At 35.9% G+C, this 21,000-nt stretch overlaps 1 protein-coding gene and 1 long non-coding RNA gene across 11 annotated transcripts in view; one reads left to right on the top strand and one right to left on the bottom strand.

Annotated features, from left to right (window-relative positions):
* doc2b (double C2-like domains, beta) overlaps positions 1-21,000 on the top strand; it is a 408,709-nt gene that overhangs the window by 48,216 nt on the left and 339,493 nt on the right. The gene's annotated exons all lie outside the window — the stretch shown is intronic.
* LOC147844451 (uncharacterized) lies at positions 638-5,364 on the bottom strand. Its single transcript, XR_015492162.1, has 3 exons — positions 5,285-5,364; positions 4,544-5,211; positions 638-2,324 (listed from the first exon to the last, which is right to left on the bottom strand). It is a non-coding gene; the product is annotated as an uncharacterized LOC147844451 (long non-coding RNA).

Raw genomic sequence — 21,000 nt, forward strand, 5'->3', positions numbered from 1 at the left:
TGTCTGTGAGTTTTTAAAATGTTTTTTTGTGAACAGAAAATGTTTTTATTTTGAGTTATTTTGGTGTGCCTTTCTATATGGAAAATGCATAGGGAGTCGGCTTACATACACAAGAAGACAAGTAACATGACTGATTCAGTTCACATTCAGACATGTTAGAGCTGCACGATTCTGGTTAAAATGAGAATCATGATTTTTTTGCCTGAAATAAAGATCACGATTTTCTTACAATTCTGTAGATGCAAAATGAAGGCGAATATGAGTGTAGTTGTACTGTTGGTTAAAATGCTAAATTTTGTAAAGACTTGGAATGGTGGACTTGAACAGACTTTAGATTTGTCCTGGTCATTACACGGCAAAAATGCTTTTCTTACTTCGATTTTTTTGTCTTGTTTATAGTCCAAATATCTACAAATTCTTAAATCAAGAAGCATTTTCTAGACAAGCAAAACATATTGTCTTGTTTTAAGAAATAATATGTCAAAATGAAGTGAGTTTTTCCTCAAATCAAGCAAAATAATCTGCCAATGGGGTAAGCAAAATAATCTTGTTTTTCGATTTGTGATAAGATTATTTTGGCATTTTGGCATATAATTTCTTAAAACAAGACAATATGTTTTGCTTGTCTAGAAAATGCTTCTTGATTTAATAACTTTTAGATATTTTTACTAGAAACAAGACAAAAAAAATCTAAGTAAGAAAAGCATTTTTTGCAGTGTAATGCTGATGATAATTCTGATGTTGAATTATTGTGTTTGAGACGTATGCTTACAATCTATGGTTGTCTGTTTAAAATCTGTCACTGGCGTGATTTTCGTGAATACAGAAGACTGGGTGGGTATTTTTGCATTTTGGAGGGTTTTGGATACTTTTGGGCTGGAATCATTCAGCTACATCTGGCAACACTGTGTACGCTTTCGGTTTCATTTCCACTGCTAAGAGCGGTTTACTTTCCGCGAGGCTCCCAAACGATCACTCTGTGCCACAAACTGAATGTTATTTAAAACATTAATAACGTTACCTGTAATTCACAGCCTGGGTTCTGTTCACTAAAGTAGGCTTCATTCAGAGGCGCGCGCGCGACCGCCCTCTCTGTGGTAACATCTGACGGACAGCCCACGTCACGTGTGATTTTGCGGTCGTACATACATTACATAAAGACAGAAATTGCATTTTTGAGGTGAATTATATCTTAAACATACAGCATGTGACTATTTCAACATCATTTGGAGGTGTTCAAGTTGCTGAACAACGTATGCAAAACAATATGAAGACTTGTGCGGCCACTTTCGCTTCTCTCCTGAACTTGAAAATTTGATTGACAGAATCGTAGAAATGCTGGATTAAGATCGTCTAGGGGGTCGAATCGAGATTGCGATCTTTTTACGATTAATTGTGCAGCTCTAAGACATGTATGTTCCTAACTCATAATCATTCCCATCCCCCAGTTTTATTTTCAAATATATGCAAAGCAAATCATATTATACAAACATTAAAGTGCCATGAAACCCCCCTGTCTAAGCAGGGTGTTCAGGAAAGTGGGTGTGTCCAGCTTTGATTAGGTGGGAATGGCGAAATTGGGAAGGGTTTGCATGAAAAGGGGAGTTTCAGTATGTGCACAACAGCTGATTTTCACAGGCAGCACGCAGGGGAGATAAACAGTGACTACATTTGCATGGACATCTGTAATTTAATTATTTGCCTTAATCTAAATAAGACAGTAAAATGATTAAGGTGTTTACTTGAGTTGCTTTTTAAATGTTTCTTTCATGATCTAGTTTTACATGTTATAGCACATAATTCGATTAACGTCATTGCATCACCACGCTATCCACGTTTCCTCCGGAGTTTCACGTAATTTTGGGTGTTTCATTTTTAATTTGTTGACTTTAACTGTAGTTTGGCACTTTCACTTTCATTCAAAAACATTTCATTTCATGCCCCCGGTGACAAACGAGATATTGGATGCGAGTATGAACTGCTGGAAAAGAGTTGTTTTAATGGACTTTGATACCACACTGTATGGGAGAAAAAACACTGCATTTCGCTATGCTGGTGTGTGTGTGGTCTTTCACTGACTCGGTAGATACAGAGAATAGTGTCAAACAGGCATGTGTGTATAAATTACCCTGTCATAACTTTAGCGAAAATCATAAGCGGTGAAAGTCCTACATGATAGGACCTAGTTTGATTAAGGTGTTTACATTTGGAGAGCAGCATTTACAGCTGATCTGTCAGTTCATAATATTGTTGTGATATTACTGTAAACTTAGTAACTAAATCATTTTGACTAAGGTTTGTCTTTAAAAACTGAAGGACTACTGCTGACGATAAGAACTAACTTTGCCATCTGAATAAACATAAAGATCATTGATCACACACTTACCAAATCTGTAGAGACAGGACAATAAACACCAACTGGAACTGGCCGTTTTTTTTAAAGAAGAAGAGGTGCAAATCAGAATTTCATCATTTCCAGATTCGAAAAGCTCTGGGGTAAAAAATGTTCCTTACAAACATATTTTGTCACGTGTTAGCAGACCACTGTAATCTACATGTGTGGGTCCACACACAGCGGTACTTTTATCGTGAGGAAAAGGAAACAAAACCTTCATTGTGGCACATTTTTAAATGCAACTCTGACGACCCATGTCTCCGAACAATTCTTCTACTACTTGTTTGAATTAGCGTTGGCAATGTGGTGTCTCTCTGAACACTGTAATTAGTAAAAAGACTCTTCAAAGCTATATCATGCAGATTAAAAAAGTTGCATCTCGTTCACGATAGTGCGGGCTGACTGGTCTGAACCAAGTCTTTCTCATGATTTAATGAACAGATGTACTGAAAACTCAATTAAGTCACTTTGTTCCAGCCGGTACAGACAGCCAATCTCTACGCTGAAATTTACACAATGATCACCGGAAGAGGCTTAAATTTTTTTTTCAGACCGAAAGAACCAATTTTCACTTTTTGCTGAAGTATATGTGTCCTAATAGTGTTTTTAGGAACGTGGCACACGTATATGTGGCCGATCACACCAAACGTGAGGCGCACCACACTGCCTTTTTTTGCTGACAAGGTAAAAGCACAGTGCACTTTTTTGTGTCACGAGGCAGCGACTGAATCTGCTGGGTGTTGTGCGCGAGTGTTGCTGTTCATATTGGTATAATTGTAATATTTAATAATGTTGTGATATTCAAGATTTGTAAAGTCATACAGCCCTGCATAACTCAAAACAGTGACCACCAGTCTCTTCACCATCTTTAAAAGTCTCTGTAGTCAACACAAACACTGCCGTGACCTCAATGGAAACCCCACCTATGCGTTCATTTGATTGGAGAATGCAACGGATGCGACTGACGAAATGCGCTTTTTTTTAAAACTGCGAGCGCAAAATGCACAATGGCCAAAACATAAGGCTCAGCAGGCGGTTAAAACGCGAGCGGCCAGCAGTAAACCATTTAAAAAAGGCACCTCTCAACACAATAAAATGCATTCGGTGTGATCAGCCCCCATGTCTGTCAGCATCTCCAAAAATTTGTTTTTGTGTTTTGTGAACCTTTTTGAGTTTTTTTGTTTTACTTTACCTAAAGCAAACAAACAAAACGGCTCAAAATCAGAGATTTAAAAAAAAAATTTGAAAAAAATATATACAGTTGAAGTCAGAATTATTAGCCCCCCTGTTTATTTTTTTCCCCAATTTCTGTTTTGTTCTGAGAAGATTCTTTCAGCACATTTCTAAGCATAATAGTTTTAAAAACTTATTTCTAATAACTGATTTATTTTATCTTTTCTATGATGACAGTAAATACTATTTTACTAGATATTTTTCAAGAGACTTCTATACAGCTTAAAGTGACATTAAAAGGCTTAACTAGGTTAATAAGGTGAACTGGGCAGGTTAGGGTAATTAGTCAAGTTATGGTATAACGATGGTTTGTTCTGTAGATTATCGAAAAAAAAATGCTTAAAGGGGCTAATAATTTTGTCCCAAAATGTTTTAAAAAAAATTAATAACTGCTTTTATTCTAGCCGAAATAAAACAAATAAGACTTTCTCCAGAAGAAAAAATATTATCAGACATACTGTGAAAATGTCCTTGCTCTGTTAAAAATCATTTGGGAAATATTTAAAAAAAGAAAATCAAAATCAAGATGGGGCTAATAATTCTGACTTCAACTGTATATATAAGTATATATAAAATATTTACAATGCTATAAAGGCTACCTTAGCATGGATGCCATGAATGATTTTTATGTGTCTCTTTAAATGTAAATGAGCTACTGTTTCCTGCCTCCTTTACAGAGTAGTAAAGCTCTTCATTTACTCAAAAACTCTTTTTTTTATTTTTTATTTTACTTTTTGTTTTGAGAGCATAGACAAGTTGGTTCAGATTCAGAGACTACTGTAAGTAATTCACTGGCTGACTTTGATTGCATCGTTTAAGCATCGTTTGGTATTTTAACATTTGAGTTCAAGGTTTGGCAATCTGTAATCAACCTGTAAAAATCTTCTGAAATGTCAAAGCATGCAGATTTAATACTAACATAAAACAAAAGCTGCATTAAATCTCGTTCACGGTTGGACTTTATCTGCTTTATCAAAGGACGTGAATTTCAGTTTCTTATCAGGAAAGCACTCGCGGTGGGTCTCCCGCATCATTTCTGCATCCGTCCATTTAGCCTGTGTTGTTATCAGATTACATCTCGCTCCCTTCCCAGGACCTGTGGTTTTATCAGAGAAGCGTCAGTGTTACGGAGCCCCTGCCCTCGCAGGTTAAACACACAGGCACAATAAACACAGAAGGCTAGAGCCGTGCTGAATCTGTCCCAGGAGGCTGAACTGCAAGTCAGCTCTGTTAGTGATGCTCTTTCATCAACAGGAAATGGCTTACCGGCGCAGGAGAGAGATTTACAGCAAGCTATACACACACACAAAAAAAGATTAAAATAACGTTATACCTTATTAAAAGCTATTAAAAACTATTCTAAATATATGCAGATGTGCTTACAAAACAACATCAACTGAGAAATCCACATGAAAATAGTTGGAATCTGAGAAGTAGACCATTTTAGTAATATACAATTTTATTCTGTATAATATTTTAGTGCATACACACATCTCTAGCGAATGCTTTTTAGTTTGGTTTCTCTCTCTCTCTCTCTCTCTCTCTCTCCCTCTCTCTCTCTCGCTCTCTCTCTCTCTCTCTCTCTGTCTCTCTCTCTCTCTCTCTCTCTCTCTCTCTCTCAAGTTCAAGTTGCTTTATTGGCATGACATTCAGTACAGTATTGCCAAAGCACTTCAAATATGAAATATATTAAAACCATTTAAATAATAATCATAATACAGATAAGATATAAAGACAAAAAAATAACAATAATAATAATAAAAAGTTTAAAATTATTTAAATATGATACATGAATTTACATTAGCCATTTCTTATGGTGTGTAGGGTGTTTACATATTTTGCAGCTAGTCTAGATGTCAATTTGTCCTCTCCGAGTACATGGTAAAGTTTTTCTGAGTCATTTAAATAAAAAAATGAATTGATCAATGTTTCAAATTGGGGGAAAGGTATTTCTCTAGTCGTGGTGTATTTGGGGCAAAACAGAAGGAAGTGTGTTTCATCCTCTATTAGGTTTGTGTCACACTGTTTACATATTCTCTGTTCTTTAGGAGTCCAGGATTTTTATGTCTGCCTTTTTCTATTTCTAAGTCATGATCACAGAGGCGATATTTAGAAAGAATGTGCTTTTCTTTTAATTGTTTTAATGATAAATAATTTGCCAACTGTGTGGTTCTGTTTAGGGCCAAATAACATTGAAGTTTAGTCTGGAGGTTGAATTCAGTTTTTAGTTTTCCATCATAATTATATTTTAATGTTTTGTCAATTTGTATGTGAAGGTTTTGTTTGGAGAGGAGTTCAGTTCAGATACCAGTGTGTTTAGAGGATGAGACACTGTAGGTTTTTCATTAGCCTGAAGGGCTTTATATTGGACAGACTGGGGGTCCGACTGATGCAGGTGCAGCCAGAACTGAACAGCTCGTTTCTGAATCTCCAAGTTTAGCGGGTATAAACCCATTTCAGCCCTGCAGGCAATGTTAGAGGTGTTTCTGTGGATATGTAATATGTTTTTAGTAAATTCTAATTGTGTTCGTTCAGTTAAACTTTTATTCAGTTTTCAAATTTTAACATGGTCCCCAAATTTCTCTAATTTCTCTCTCTCTCTCTCTCTCTCTCTCTCTCTCTCTCTCTCTCTCTCTCTCTCTCTGTTTTAAACACTCAGAAAAGGCAGAGGTGTACAAGAATTCATAGTTGTACAGAAGCTTAATTTCGCCCTCCCTCAGAGTCATGTTCTCTTTCGAACAACTTCCATCATGTGTCAGAAAAATCGCAGGGCTGATTATTGAGCTCCTACTCGGAATATGTAATCAGAGTTCAGCCCACACAGCTCTAGTCAGGGGGTTAGATTCATAAGCCTTGCCTTTATTGCTTCAGGAGCTCTAGTGCTTTTTGAAGACACCCCGATCTTCACAGTGGCTTCCTGCTTTTGATCACAGCTATATGTGACTTGATTTAGATGAACAAATTAGTTGTTTGGTAATGTTTACAATATACCTGCTGATGTATTTCATTTTGTATTAAATTAGTAGTTAATGCATGAGCATACTGCAATATTGAGTCATCTAAAATGTGGCAGGTTTGAATGGACAACCTTTGTATGGCTTCAGAAGACTTGTTTATGTTTTAGAGCTTGATATTTCCTGCTCAGTATATGATATGGGTCACGCATTACAATTAAATAAATTTTACAAATACAGCTGTTCTGTGAGGACTTCTGTGGTTTGCTAAGAGAATATTGGGGTGCAAACACGAACACTCCAGACATGTCAGAGATAAAGTTGTGGAGAAATTTAAAGCATGGTTAGGCTATAAAAAGATTTCCCAAGCTTTGAACATTTCATGGACCACCCTTTAGTCCATCATCCGCAAATGGAAACAGTATGACACAACTGCAATCCGCAAAAATTCTGCAAAGTATTGACTCAGGGTGGCTAAATACTTTTGTACACTGCACTTTTCAGTTTTTTTTATTTGTAAAAAAAGTTAACTCAAGACTAATCTCCTTTCTATTTCACAATTGTATGGCACTCTGTGTTGGTCTTTCACATAACATTCCAATAAATGGGGGGACTTATTTTTTTAATCTTTAATCCACTTAAATATATATATTAAGTGGAATATATATATATATACTGTATATAATAAAACAAGTTAGCTTAATTTGTTGATGTTGTCCCATGTTCTTTAAGTCAATTATGTGGAACCCAGCATTTTTTACAGCGTATGTGAAGAATATAGCTATAGAAAAAAGAACAAAATATAAAACAATCTCAACTATACAAACGAATCTAGAAAACACAGAAGTGTTTCTAATAAAGTGTCTGGTCCATAGAGAGAAAAGAGTGTATCCACAGGTGGTTTTTCAAGCCCATTCACCTGTAATGGAGCACACTCAGAACAACACAACTACTACAAATGTCAGGACATGCCAACACAACCCTCAAACCCCCTCAGAGTAAGTAAACAGTTAAAACATTGCAAATTCATTCATTCATTTTCCTTAGGCTTAGTCCCCTATTTATCAGGGTCGCCACAGCAAAATGATCCACCAAGCCTTCCGGCATAAGTTTTTATACAGCGGATGCCCTTCTAAACGCAACCCAGTACTGGGAAACACACATACACTCTCATATTTACACACACACACTCATACACTATGACCTATTTAGTTCATTCAGTTCATTTAAAGTGCATGTCTTTGGACTATAAGGGAAACCGAAGCACCCAGAGTAAACTTTTTTTTCAATTCAATTCAGCTTTATTTGTATAGCGCTTTTACAATGTAGATTGTGTCAAAGCAGCTTCACATAAATGGTCATAGTAACTGGAACAGTGTGGTTCAGGTTTTAGTGTTTAAGTTCAGTACAGTTCAGTTTAGCTCAGTTCAGTGTGATTTAATCATTACTGAGAGTTCAAACACTGAAGAGCAAATTCATCGATGCGTAGCTCTACCAATCCTGAACCATGCGAGGCAGTGGCGACAGCTGAGAGGGAAAAAAAACTTCACTTGATGGGAGTGAAGAAAAAAAAAACTTTGAGGGAACCAGACTCAGTTGGGCACGACCATTTTAATTTCTCCGCTGGCCAAAAGTCTTGTGCAGAGCTTCATTCGCCGTGGTTAGGCAGGAAGATGGCCTCAGCGAAGACTCACAGGAACCCACAGGAACATGGGGAAAACATGCAAACTCCACATAGAGATGCCAACTGGTCAAGCTGGGGCTCAAACCAGTGACCTTTTTGCTCTAAGGTTACAGTGCTAACAAATGAGTCACCATGCTTGCCAGCATTGCTAATTATTTTTGAAAATAGATACAGTATACAGCAAAGCATTAACAAAGCATAGTTTCACAAAGTGCCCTGAAACCAGCCTGTGTCATGAGAGATTTTTTTTTAAACATAATAAGAAATATGTTTGCTGAGAGACTTCTGGCATTTATATAAACTGTTGACAATTTCCTCCATCATTTTGCCAGGCCTGCAGGTTTAAATTCAGCCGTGTTTACAGACTGACTACTTCACGTTTTGTTTTTGTTTTGCCAGAAGGGGCTGCTTCACAGAGATTAGTGCGGTCCTATATCAGCCACAATGCCTCCTCTAAACTCACTGTAATATACTGCGCTGAAACGGAGCGCAAATTACAAACAATTTGATCCAAAGCCAATAATTCTGCTTGGCAAGTAGTCCTATATAATGAGAAATATCACTTCATAACGTTGCCAGACACAGAAAGCTCTCATGCAAATTAACAGGCATGCTGGGAAACGGATAGGATGGGCCCTGAAATCTCCCTGCCGTCGAAATCTATAGTGAATGTGGGATTGGATTGATCTGCTGAAATCTCCAGGGAACAAAGACTGCCCAGAGGCTGCATCCTTCATGACAACCAAACAAATAGTTTAGTTCATTTGATTAGTCAGAGCTGCAGAGAAAGAGGCTGGCAGTTGGAGAAGCGCTGAGCAGATTTGTCAGAGTTCACTTGTTTTTTTACGGTCACTACAGAAGTATTTGGTTTTACAAGAGGGAATGCCCTGGGTGAGGACATCTGTCAGTGGGATAACAAATGTGGTGCAGTCTACCATCTAATGTACAGTACATTTAAATATACAGTTGAAGTCAGAATTATTAGCCCCTCTCTATATTTGTTTGCCCAATTTCCGTTTAACGGCAATATTTTTTTTTAACACATTTATAAACACAATAGTTTTTATGCAATTGAACTAATTTCTAATAACTTATTTCCGTTTGTCTTTGCCATGATGACCGTAAATAATATTTGGCTAGGTATTTTTCAAAATACTAGTATGCAGCTTACAGTGACATTTAGAGGCTTATCTAGGGTAGTTAAGTTAACTCGGCATGTTAGGGTAATTAGGCAAGTCATTGTATAACAATGGTTTGTTTTGTAGACATTAAAATATATATTGCTTAAGGGGGCTAATAATATTGACCTTAAAATTTTTTTTTTTAAATGCGCCACACCAAAATTCATCCCGCCACGGCTACATTACAGCTTCTTATTCAAAATATTCGGTCGTTTTTTAAATAGCGGCTCAAAATCGCACCGAAAACATATGAAAAAGTAAGTGAATAATAACAGCGCAAACTTTTTTGCGTGAGGCCAGCAAACACGGCGTACCTTTCAGTTATGATGAACACAGTTTCCATAATTGTACTTTATTTATAGATAAAGGTCTGTGGCTCTGCATATAATGACTTTATCTTGCTGGATTTTAACCCGTTTCACTTTACTTCAGGACACATTTATATAAATATTCCTAGAAAGTCTAATAAATGTTGGAGACATACTTGGTATTTACTTCACAGATAGGCTAATAATTTTGACTTCGACTGTATATGTGTGTACACCTTCATGATGTGTTTATTATTGTTATGCATATGTATAATGTTTGAATGATTTAAAACAATAATTTTTTTAATCAAATTTGTTAAGTTACATGTAGAAAAATTATATGATGATAACATAAATGCTACATATGGTTCGATATCTTTAATCAAAACATCCTTAGAATTAAACATGATGCATTTTTATAGTTACTTATTAGAGTTTGTATCCAATTCTTTTTTTAATCAATTAATTTTTTTTGCTTGTTTGCTTTGCTCTTCTATTTTTGTTTTCTCGATTGCATAAAGCTGTCATAAGATTTGATCATTATTATTATTATGTACACTTACCAGCCACTTTATTAGATATACCTTACTAGTAGCCCCCTTTTGCCTTTAGAACTGCCTTAATCCTTCGTGGCATAGATTCAACTAGGTACTAGAAATATTCTTTAGAGATTTTGGTTCATATTGACCTGATAGCATCAGGCAATTTCTGCAGAATTGTCAGCTGCACATCCATGTTGGGAATCTCCCATTCCTCCACATTCCAAAGCTGCTCTATTAGATTGAGGTCTGGTGACTGTGGAGGCCATTTGAGTACAGTAAACTCATTGTCATGTTCACGAAACCAGTCTGAGATGATTCACACTTTATGACATGACGCGTTATCCTGCTGGAAAAAGTCATCAGAATACAGGTAGACTGTGGTCATAAAGGGATGGACATGGTCAGCAACAATACTCGGGTAAGCTGTGGCATTGACATGCTGTTCTATTGGTACTAATTGGCCCAAAGTTTGCCAAGAAAATATCCCCCACACCATTACACCACCAGCAGCAGCCTGAACCATTGATGCAAGGCAGGATGGATCCATTCTTTCATGTTGTTGATGCCAAATTCTGACTCTACTATCCAAATGTTGCAGCCGAAATCAAGACTCTTAGATGATAGGAATGACACCCTGTTTGGTCTTCTGCTGCTGTAGATTATCTGCCTCAAGTTTGGACATGTTTTGCGTTCAGAGATGCTCTTCTGCATACCTCAGTTGTAACGAGTGGTTATTTGAGATACTGTTGCCTTTCTATCAGCTCGAACCAGTCTGGTCATTCTCCTGACCTCTGGGATCAACAAGGCATTTGAGCCCACAGAACTGCCGCTCACTGGATATTTTCTCTTTTTTAGACCATTCTTAGACCATTCTTAGATCTTAGATTTAGATCTTCTTTTTAAACCCTAGAGATAATTGTGCATGAAAATCCCAGTAGATCAGCAGTTTCTGAAATTCTTAGACCAGCCTGTCTGGCACCATCAAGCATGCCACGTTCAAAATCACTTAAATCACCTTTTTTTCTCATTCTGATGGTTGGTTTGAGCTGCAGCAGATCATCTTGACCATGTCTATATGCCTACAGTAAATGCATCGAGTTGCTATCATGTGATTGGATGATTAGAAATTTTCATTAGCAAGCAGTTGGACAGGTGTACCTAATAAAATGGCCCGTGAGTGTATATATTATATAAATATTTTAGATTGTTGTTGGGTTAGATCAGTACCATGGTCAAACTCTGTGGGATGTTTTATAAAAAAATTTCGAGAGGATCATGTGCAGATGATTGACCATGACTGGTCTCGGACTAACAATCTCATCAATCAGATCAATACAAGTGCAGTCTACTCACCATACCGCATTCATCTTCGATTTTGAAGAATCCTCTCTTTTTCTAGCTAAATAAGGGAGAGTTCTTAGTACATACCTGAGCCCAGACTCTCCTCTCTCCCGACTAAACTGGGGGCTCAGGGCTCTTTCCTTGGACAGCATGCCAAATATGCCTTTGTGTTGTCAAGCATCAGTTAAGTGTGAACTCTTGAAATAGATACGCTAATTTTACATCACTTCATGTTAGAAATATACATGAAGTGCACTCCATGTATATATTTCATGTGGCCCTAATAATACCTATTTGACAGGTATCAGAATTGCTCCCTGCCTATCCGAGAGTAATAGAGTCTTACAATTCATTAATTCAATAATTACCTTCATTCTTGATCTGCATGGTGGCATGTAGCCTGCCATTACAGAAATAACCCAATAATGTCATACTCATGACTAATACACAATTATTCACAGACTTGCGTTAATTTTCAGTTTTAAAAGGCTATTTCCAGGCTTTCTGTTTATAATGAAACCCCTTTTCAGAAACTACACTGAATGTGCCTAATGAATGTTGTAATCAGGGTTTCCAGAAGCAACTTTAAAATGTCTATTCCAGACATGGAAAGTCAGGGGATTTTTATTTTGTTTTGTCCAAGTCATGAAATTGCATGGGTTTTTGTTTGCCATTTAGACTTTTACGAAAATGCAGCATTATTTCATGTTGTTTCACATGTTCCGTGCTAATTTATTCATTCCCTGCTTGTCAGTTAAATATATGAAAATATTATGGTTTGAACTCAAGCGGCAGAGGTGGTTTTGTTTAGCTGAACATGAATGGAAGTGAATGCAGAATGCAGAAATCTTGACACTTTTATGTTACAATGGCCAAGCTGCTCTTAACCCTTCATTTTTGACCCTCCTACTGTTTAAAAATGGCTTGGAGCAACAACAACAAAAAAAATTGAAATATCGAATTTATTTTTTAACATGTGAAAACTACCAACAAAAAATTAAAATTCAGTGTGCAATAACCTTTAATCAGGTTTCAACAAAAAATAAAATAAAATAACTATACAAAGTTTAATTTAATATTATTAGTTTGACTGATTTAAGATGACAAGAAAAGTTCATTTGCTTCAGGAAATAATTCAAGAATATTTTTTGACAGTGTACTGTAAGCAGCTGCCTTTAGCATAATAAAACATACCCTTTACTTTAGCCAGAAATGAGTGTTGCCCACTGATTAAACATTGATGGAAAACTCCTCACTGACGGGGGAAACCGACGTTCACAGAGTTTGTGATGAAGATGAGATTGTTTCTTCATGCAAGCTAGATTTGAGGACTGGAATTTAATTTTAACAGCTTTATTTTAGAGGTTTAGTGAAGATGGATCACTGCAAATGGGGAAGGCGTAGGTAATAAATCTGTTAATCAACCTTAGTCTTGATCAAAATGACAATGTTTAAAATAAAATTCAGGATTTTAACTGTTTAATTGCCAAATTCGTCTTGTGGCTCTTTTTTAACCATTGACTTCCATTACAATGACATTTTTTGATTTGCAAAGCCATGACACCATATAATCAAGCATTCTTGACTGTTGGTGGTTTTCCTTGTTTGGAAGTCAAATTTTCAATTTTTACTTTTGATCATCAGTTGGCACCATTAACCCTTTAGTAAAACAGCAAATTAAAGTGTGTAAATGTGTGTCTGTGAGTGTGTGAGAGGGTGAGAGTGACATTTGCGCACTTACCTTACACTTACCTGCGTCTGAGAAAATGAAACAATGCTCCTCAGCTCTACATGGAGTATTCAAAAACTAAGAGGGTCTTTCTTGAACAATTCGTTCATTTTGAATGAATCTTTTGTATGACTCGAGAACAATAAATGCTTTCGGAGTAATTCGTTCATTTGCACATGTACATAATTGTGAGTCTTTTCGAGTCTTCCATCGGGTTTGAGTTGTTCGTTCATCGTGTGAAAGACATAGGCCGTTCATATGCATTTAGAGCCGGAAAAAGGTTTGATTCGTTCATTTCTAGAGTCTTCGGATTTGATTCATCTCTCTTTACGTGCTGCTGCATGATAAACGAATGACCTAAAAACAAGAAAACTCGATAGGTGAATTATTCATGGCGCCTTTCGGTGAGTTATAAGCTTAACTTATGGGTCTGTGTCACATGAACGAACCACTGAAGTTTGAAGATGTGTCAGAATCTAATAATCATAGAGAAAAGACTAGGTAAACAATAAATGATGATTTTTTTTCTTTCTTATAATATTCTAGTTCTGACTTGTTTGTAGTGTGGTCAACGTCTGGTTGTAGATTATTTTGGAAGCAACTTCTAATATTTTAATAATATTTTGGCAAATTGAATAAAAAGAGTGAAATGACTCTAAAAAAAGATTTGTTCATCTCAGTGAGCGAGACTCAAAGATCCGAGTCAGTAAAATTATCTGAACGTCCCATCACTATTAGGGAGGTTCAGATTTACCAGCAGGACTTGCAGCTTATAACTTGATGGTCTTTGCAAGTGTGTCCACCACAACAGGTGCAAGTGCTCACTGTCTTCAACCCGAACATAACAAAAGAGTAGCAAATTTGAACATTGCACAAGGGTTAAATGAAAAATAAGGTGAACAGGTATTAGAAATTCAGCTGTTCAGTCAGTGAAAATCAAGAAACAATCAGTATTTCATCAAACAAAAGTGATTAAAAAAAGTATAAAATAATTCTGCTAAATGATTCATTACTCCACATTGCATTGTGAAACAAGCACAATATTTCAGGGATTATAATAAACAGTGACTCTATCCGAACTGTATTTTCGGAGAGCTGAACTTGTCTGAGAATTTGTTTGACCTTTTCCGAACTCCTTGTTAATGTATTCCTGGTAAAACTCGGAAGCAACAAAAGGCTTAAGGATGCAGCTGTCAGTCAAGCGGCGGTGGCAGCAGAATGTGTTATCAGCTGCCGGCCGCTTGAGCATGTCTTCCTATCCTCGCCACTTACACCTTATGATGTGGACCCAGAAGAGCCCAGCCTGAGGCATAAACAGTGTTGGACTTTTTTTTATTTTATTTTTTATAATACGCTCCCTTTCATGCTTTAACTCAAGTACTCAAAGCCCAGGCACAGAACTGGTTTATTCCAGTTGGATTCTGAATCTCTGTTTGAGGAAGAATGGCAAAAGTGCTGGTATGCTTTGAGTTTCTTTTCTCAGATTTTACATCCAAAATTGAAAATTCTGTCAATATTTACTCTCCCTCATGTCTTATTTTTAAAACTTTACCTTCCTTTCTATAGTATGTTGCACAAAATGCAATTTTAGTAGAACTTCCTGCCCGTTATTTTCAATAATGCAGGCACATGAAGGATTGTGCTGAGCAGAATACATTTTTATTTAAAGTTTTGTACATCAGACGAGTAAAACTTTATAATTGACCACTATAATTCATTCATTAAGCCTTAGCAAATAGTGATTTCATAATTTGTTAAGCATTAACTCTACATTAAAAGACATTGGTACACTACAAAACCCAACAGTCAACTTTATTAAATAAAATTTGTAGTTACCTCAAAATTGACTAAAAGTTATTTCTACTCATTTAATTAACTCAAGATATTGAGTTAATTTAATACTTCACACTTCAACTTAAATGGGGAAAGTTCACAGTACTCATATAATTTAGTTTGTTTGTTTTTTTTTAACTTAAATGGTTTGTTGCAATCGGTTTCCTCAAACGGTTTGAGTTCACTTCATTTATTGGGTTTTACTGTGCTGAAATTGCTTCATTCACTCAAATGGATTAAGTTCACAGTACTCATTAGGAATTGTTTTTGAATTTAAATTCAATTCAATTCAGCTTTATTTGTATAGCGCTTTTACAATGTAGATTGTGTCAAAGCAGCTTCACATAAATGGTCATAGTAACTGGATCAGGGTAGTTCAGTTTTTACTGTTTAAGTTCAGTTCAGTTTAGCTCAGTTCAGTGTGGTTTGAAGTCATTACTGAGAGTCCAAACACTGAAGAGCAAATTCATCGATGAGTAGCTTTTCAGATCCTGAACCATGCAAGCCAGTGGCGACAGCGGAGAGGGAAAAAAAACTTCACCAATAGAAGAGTGAAGAAAAAAAACCTTGAGAGAACCAGACTCAGTTCGGCACAACCATTTTAATTTCTCCGCTGGCCAAAAGTCTTGTGCAGAGCTGCAGTCTCAGCAGTGGAGGCTGGAGGCTGGCCTTAGCGAAGACTCGTCTGTCCCTGGAGCGTCACTGTAATCAGTCTCATACTCTCCACTCCCCCATGACCAACAGCGCAGCAGCAGCTCAGGATACGGCCTGGTCCCGGATATGGACACCTTGGGATCATCTCGTCGCTGGTCTTGGGTCCAATCAGTGGCTCCGCATAATCTAAGGACCTCGGAATGAGTATCCCCAGGTGGAAATGGAGAATAAAGAGAATAATTAGCGTAGCTGCTGTTCATAGTGTATATAAACAAGATGTAGAAACTTGTGTGGAAACCGGCTAAGGGATGCATTAAGTGTATGCTTTACTTAAACAGATAGGTCTTTAATCTAGTTTTGAACTGAGAGAGTGTGTCTGAGCCTCGGACATTATCAAGAAGGCTATTCCAGAGTTTAGGAGCCATAAAGGAGAAGGCTCTACCCCCCTTACTCGACTTTGCTATTCTAGGTACTACCAGAAGCCCTGAGTTTTGAGATCTTAGAGATCGAGCTGGATATCTTAGAGAATGCGAGCTAAATGGTTTGTTGTAATCGGTTTCCTCCAAAGGTTTGAGTTACCCTAACTTTTTGGGTTTTACAATGTATGTAATTTATAAATATAACTACAAATGCTCTATTATTGACTTACTGGTGTAAATCTTGTTTTTTTCCATTTGCAGTTTAAAAGTCACCATTGGTGAACATTCATCTGAGGCAGCCTTTTTGACCTGTGGTGTTCCCCAGGGATCTATTTTAGCCCCTATTCCTTTTTTCCTTATATATGCTTCCTCTGGGCTCCGGTTTCCTCCACAGTCCAAGTTGGTGAATTGGATCAATTCAATTGGCCGTAGTGTATGTGTGAATGAGTGTGTATGGATGTTTTCCAGTGATGGGTTGCAGCTGGAAGGGCAAGATGCAAAAAAAATAGATGTTTGATTTAGCTTGTAATGATGTTCATCATAGAGCATGTGATGTTTTACTGAAACACTTCAAATCCTACTGCAGGCTACTAGAAAATAATTTGTATGCCAAAGAAGAAATATAGCTTGAATGTCTGTAAATAATAAAATGTGCCGGAATATCTGATGCTTTAGTTGACGTAACCTAATTAAGTTTACATTTAGCACAGGGTTTATACAGGAGTCATATCAGTTTCACCTGCTTCGAATGTTATCACTCGATTGAATGAGCAGTGGATATCAGCTGATAAATATGGGCCAGTTGGGGCCTACTATGCCTACTGGCAGGCTCAGAAAGCTGTTATCTTCCAACCACATAGTTAATCAGCTATATTAATAGAGAACACTCCTGATGCTGTGACGGTTGGCTTTAGGGTTGGGGTATGGGTAGACGCTAATAAAATACAATCAATGGGAAATTTTTATAAATAATTCTCATTAACTTCCGGCCAAAGCCTTATCTGATAGCTGATTAACCATGTGAATGGATAACAACCTTCTAAGCCTACTAGTAGGTGCAAAAGGCCCCTACTGGCTCATACCTATCATGTGAAAACCACTGATAATGGGCATTCAATCGAGTGATAACATTCAAATTGGCTGGAGGCACGTTAATGTGGTCAAATATAAATGCAAGGCTTTCACAAATCAGATCCAATCAGAAAAAAAACAAGCATCTATGTTTTAGAAATGATTTGGATTTCTCACAGCTGAACAGCATAAACTTCTATGACAACAAAATCCTCAGGTACTGATTATGTGCTTTTTTCAGTGCTAATCTACCAATGTGAGTTTGAATATCTTTTTTAAATGACCTTTATTGGCATAGTAAAGCAGCCTTCATGACTAAAATTAAATGCGGTGTGTTTTACACCTAGGCAACTCAAAGTGCTCAAAATATAATTGGGTAAACTGGCAGTGGGCAGGTAATCGAGATCAAAACAAAGACAAACATTTATAGACACGGAAGTGACATTTTCAAAAGGGAATAACTGACTTTAGCATTAACAAGTATGTCCACTTAGCATCGTTCTTAAATATCTGCAAACATAGTATGTTATTTTTATGCTTCAGGAGAGTCAAAAACGTACATACAGCAACTTAAAATGATTTCTTTCGTGATCAGCGCTGTAATATAAAGAAAACACAATTAAATAATTTGACTTAATAGATTGGCTTTGACTTTGCCCAATAATAGATTGGTAGGAGAAACACTGCAAATGAACCTTCCCCAGGTTTTGATTGACTTTCACAACCACCAAAACCTCCACAAGCCACTGTCCCCATGACACTTTCCAGTCCTGGGTGTCCTAATAAAGTTCTGGCTGATTTGTCCCGGGGTGAAGAGCTCAAGCGGTTTTGGTCACCAGTGGTTGCTCACCCACCAGCCCCAAAAACTAATTTCACGAAACGCTGCCTCCCCATTCAAATGAGCGATGCTATCACTGGACTAATTAAAATGCCAAGAGGAAATTGTTCAGTGCACTTTTTTTTTTCATTCATCATATCTCAAATTTGTCAGGTACAGAATGAAATAAATTGTCAGCCACATGTGATGAGGATTGTGATGTTTGCTGTAATTGCTGAAGACAATAATACATTCATCAGGTGGCTGTGAGATGTTCGGACATTTAAATTCAGATTAAACGAAAATGAAAATGAAAAGAGCTACAGTATGGGCTGAGGTTAATAACCACTCCCATGCTTCTCATTCTAGCCAATGGGAATGAATCTGATTAAGAGCTGTGTGATAATTTATTAGGCAGTGTGACCAGGGCAATTTTCTTTCCTCATATGTCTGTAGACATTAATTAAGGCTGTAGAGTTATATGACCAGAACATTGTCATATTTCCTATAAAAGGCCATGTGTTTCTTACCAGAAAGCAATTTGTCTCATCACTACCAAGGTCCATGGTGGCTATTTACAGTATATTGCAAGTGTTGTTTTCGAAGGCTCTGTTAGATGCTGTTTTTGTTTTTTGTTTTGTTTCCCTTTGTTTTTTGTTTTGCTTCACTTTGTTTACTTTTGTGTTTTAGTTGTGTTTTGTTTCAGTTTTGTGGTTTGGTAATGTTTTTTTTTGTTTTGTATTTTTTTGTTTTGTTTTGTTTTTTGTTTTGGTATTCTTCTTTTGTTGTGTTTTTTTCTTGTTTATTGTGTTTTTTTGTTGTTGTGTTTAGTTGTTTTTTTTAGCTTGGTTTCACTTTTGTGTTTTTGTTTTGTTCTTGTTTTGTTGCGTTGTGTTTCACTTTTGTGTTTTTGTTTCTTTTGTTTTGTTTGTAGTTGTATTTAATCGTGTTTTGTGGTTGTGTTTTGTTGTTGTGTTTTTTTTCACTTTTGGGTTTTAGTTTTGTTTTGTTTTGCTTTTGTGTTGTTCTTGTTTTGTTATTGTTCTTGTGTTTTGTTGTGTTGTTGTTTTTTGTTTATCATTATTTTGCTGTTTCACTTGTGTTTATGTTTGTTTTCTTCTTGTTGTGTTTTTTTTGTTTTAAGTTGTGTTTTGTTATGGTGTGTTTAACTTATGTTTTTGTTGTGTTGTTTGTTTGTTTTTAGTTCTGTTTTTTGTGTTTTGTTGTGGTGTGTTTCATTTGTTTTGTGTTGTTTTTTGTTTTTTTGTTGTGTTTTGTTCTTGTGTTTTGTTGTTTTACTTTTGTGTTTTTGTTTCATTTAGTTTAGCTTTGTTTTGTTTTGTTTTGTTTTGTGGATTGATTTGGTTTTGTTTTTGTTTTGCTTTTGCTTTTGGGTTTGGTTTTTGTTTTGTTTAGCTTTGTTTTTTGCTTTTTTGTTGTTGATTGATTTGGTTTTGTTTTTGCTTTGCTTTTGTGTTTGTTTTTGTTTTGTTCTTGTTTTGTTGTGTTGAGTTGTGTTTTGTTGAGTTGTTTTTTTGTTTTGTTTTTTTTGCTTTTTTGTTTTGTTCTTGTTTTGTTTTTAGTTCTTGTTTTGATTTGTTTTTTGTTATTTATGTTTCATGTTTTTTTTATTTTGCTTTTGTTTAGCTTTTTAAAATTTGTTTAATAGTATGTATGTATATATATTTTAACCTTTTTTATTATTTTGTTCTGCTCTACTCTGCATCTACTCTACAAACTACTGTTTTCATGGATTCAAAAGTACTTTTGTATTCTTATTCAAGAAGATGATTCGTTGTGCATCATCTATAATCATATTTTTACTATATGTGTTAAATTCGCTTTGAAATTTTGAGGCATAAAGTTAGTAAAAAAGAAGCAAAAATTGTATTTATTTGACCAAAAATCCAAGTATTTTGTGTCAGTTCTTGAATGATTAATTTGATGTCTAGGAAAGTTTATATACTGCATTATACAGGCTTATCTAATGGAATACAGCTTTAATTTTAAGAAATAGATTGTGATTGTGACAAACTTTGGCACAAGGTTTGTTAAAGTCGAAAGTATGTTAAATGTCACTTTCCCTCCTATTTGTCAAATATATAATTTTCTCAAGCAATTACAAAGAAATGGCAAGTTACACGCTTAATTTAGTTTCAACAGAACAATTGAATAATTACTTTATTTGTTTCTTCCACAATATATTTAAAAGCATATGTTTACGGTGTAGTTGGTTCACTATAAAAAGGTAAAAAACATGGTAAGTAACATATGAATCAGTGTTATAATTTGTAGAGTGACTCTATCATTTATATACAAAAAGAAATCCTCTGGCAGCATTTTTTTAAATATTCATTTGGAAGATAAAACCTTTATTACTGAAGGTTTGCAAATGTCCAGTCAATTTTATTGCATTTCTTTCCCCAGAAAAGCCTATTAAGGACATTTACATTTCCCCCATAGTCCTGCAGTGCATGTGTTAATGCATAATGTACATTCATAATATCTTTCATTTCTATGACAAATAAGGTTTTTCAGTTTAATAAAGCAGAAAACCCTATAGGTGATTTTTAGCACTTTAGTATCAGAGGACAGATTTTGTTTGTACAATTATAGCTACTACTAAATATGGTCATTTCTGAGCATATTCTTAAATATTTTTGTAAATTTTTCAATTTTATTTAGCAGAGTTAAAGTATTAATACTTATTCTTCCCATGCTTTCTATGTGGATGGATTAAATCTGGTTTAATATTCAAGTGTAAGTGTAAAGTGTTATATTGAAGTAGAGAAAACTGGGAAGAGACATAACTTGCAACGAAAAGTAAAGAGTTTAAGCC

The sequence above is a fragment of the Danio rerio genome, chromosome 5 (genome assembly GCF_052040795.2).
Source record: "Danio rerio strain M-AB ecotype USA chromosome 5, GRCz13ab, whole genome shotgun sequence".
NCBI lineage: Eukaryota > Metazoa > Chordata > Actinopteri > Cypriniformes > Danionidae > Danio > Danio rerio.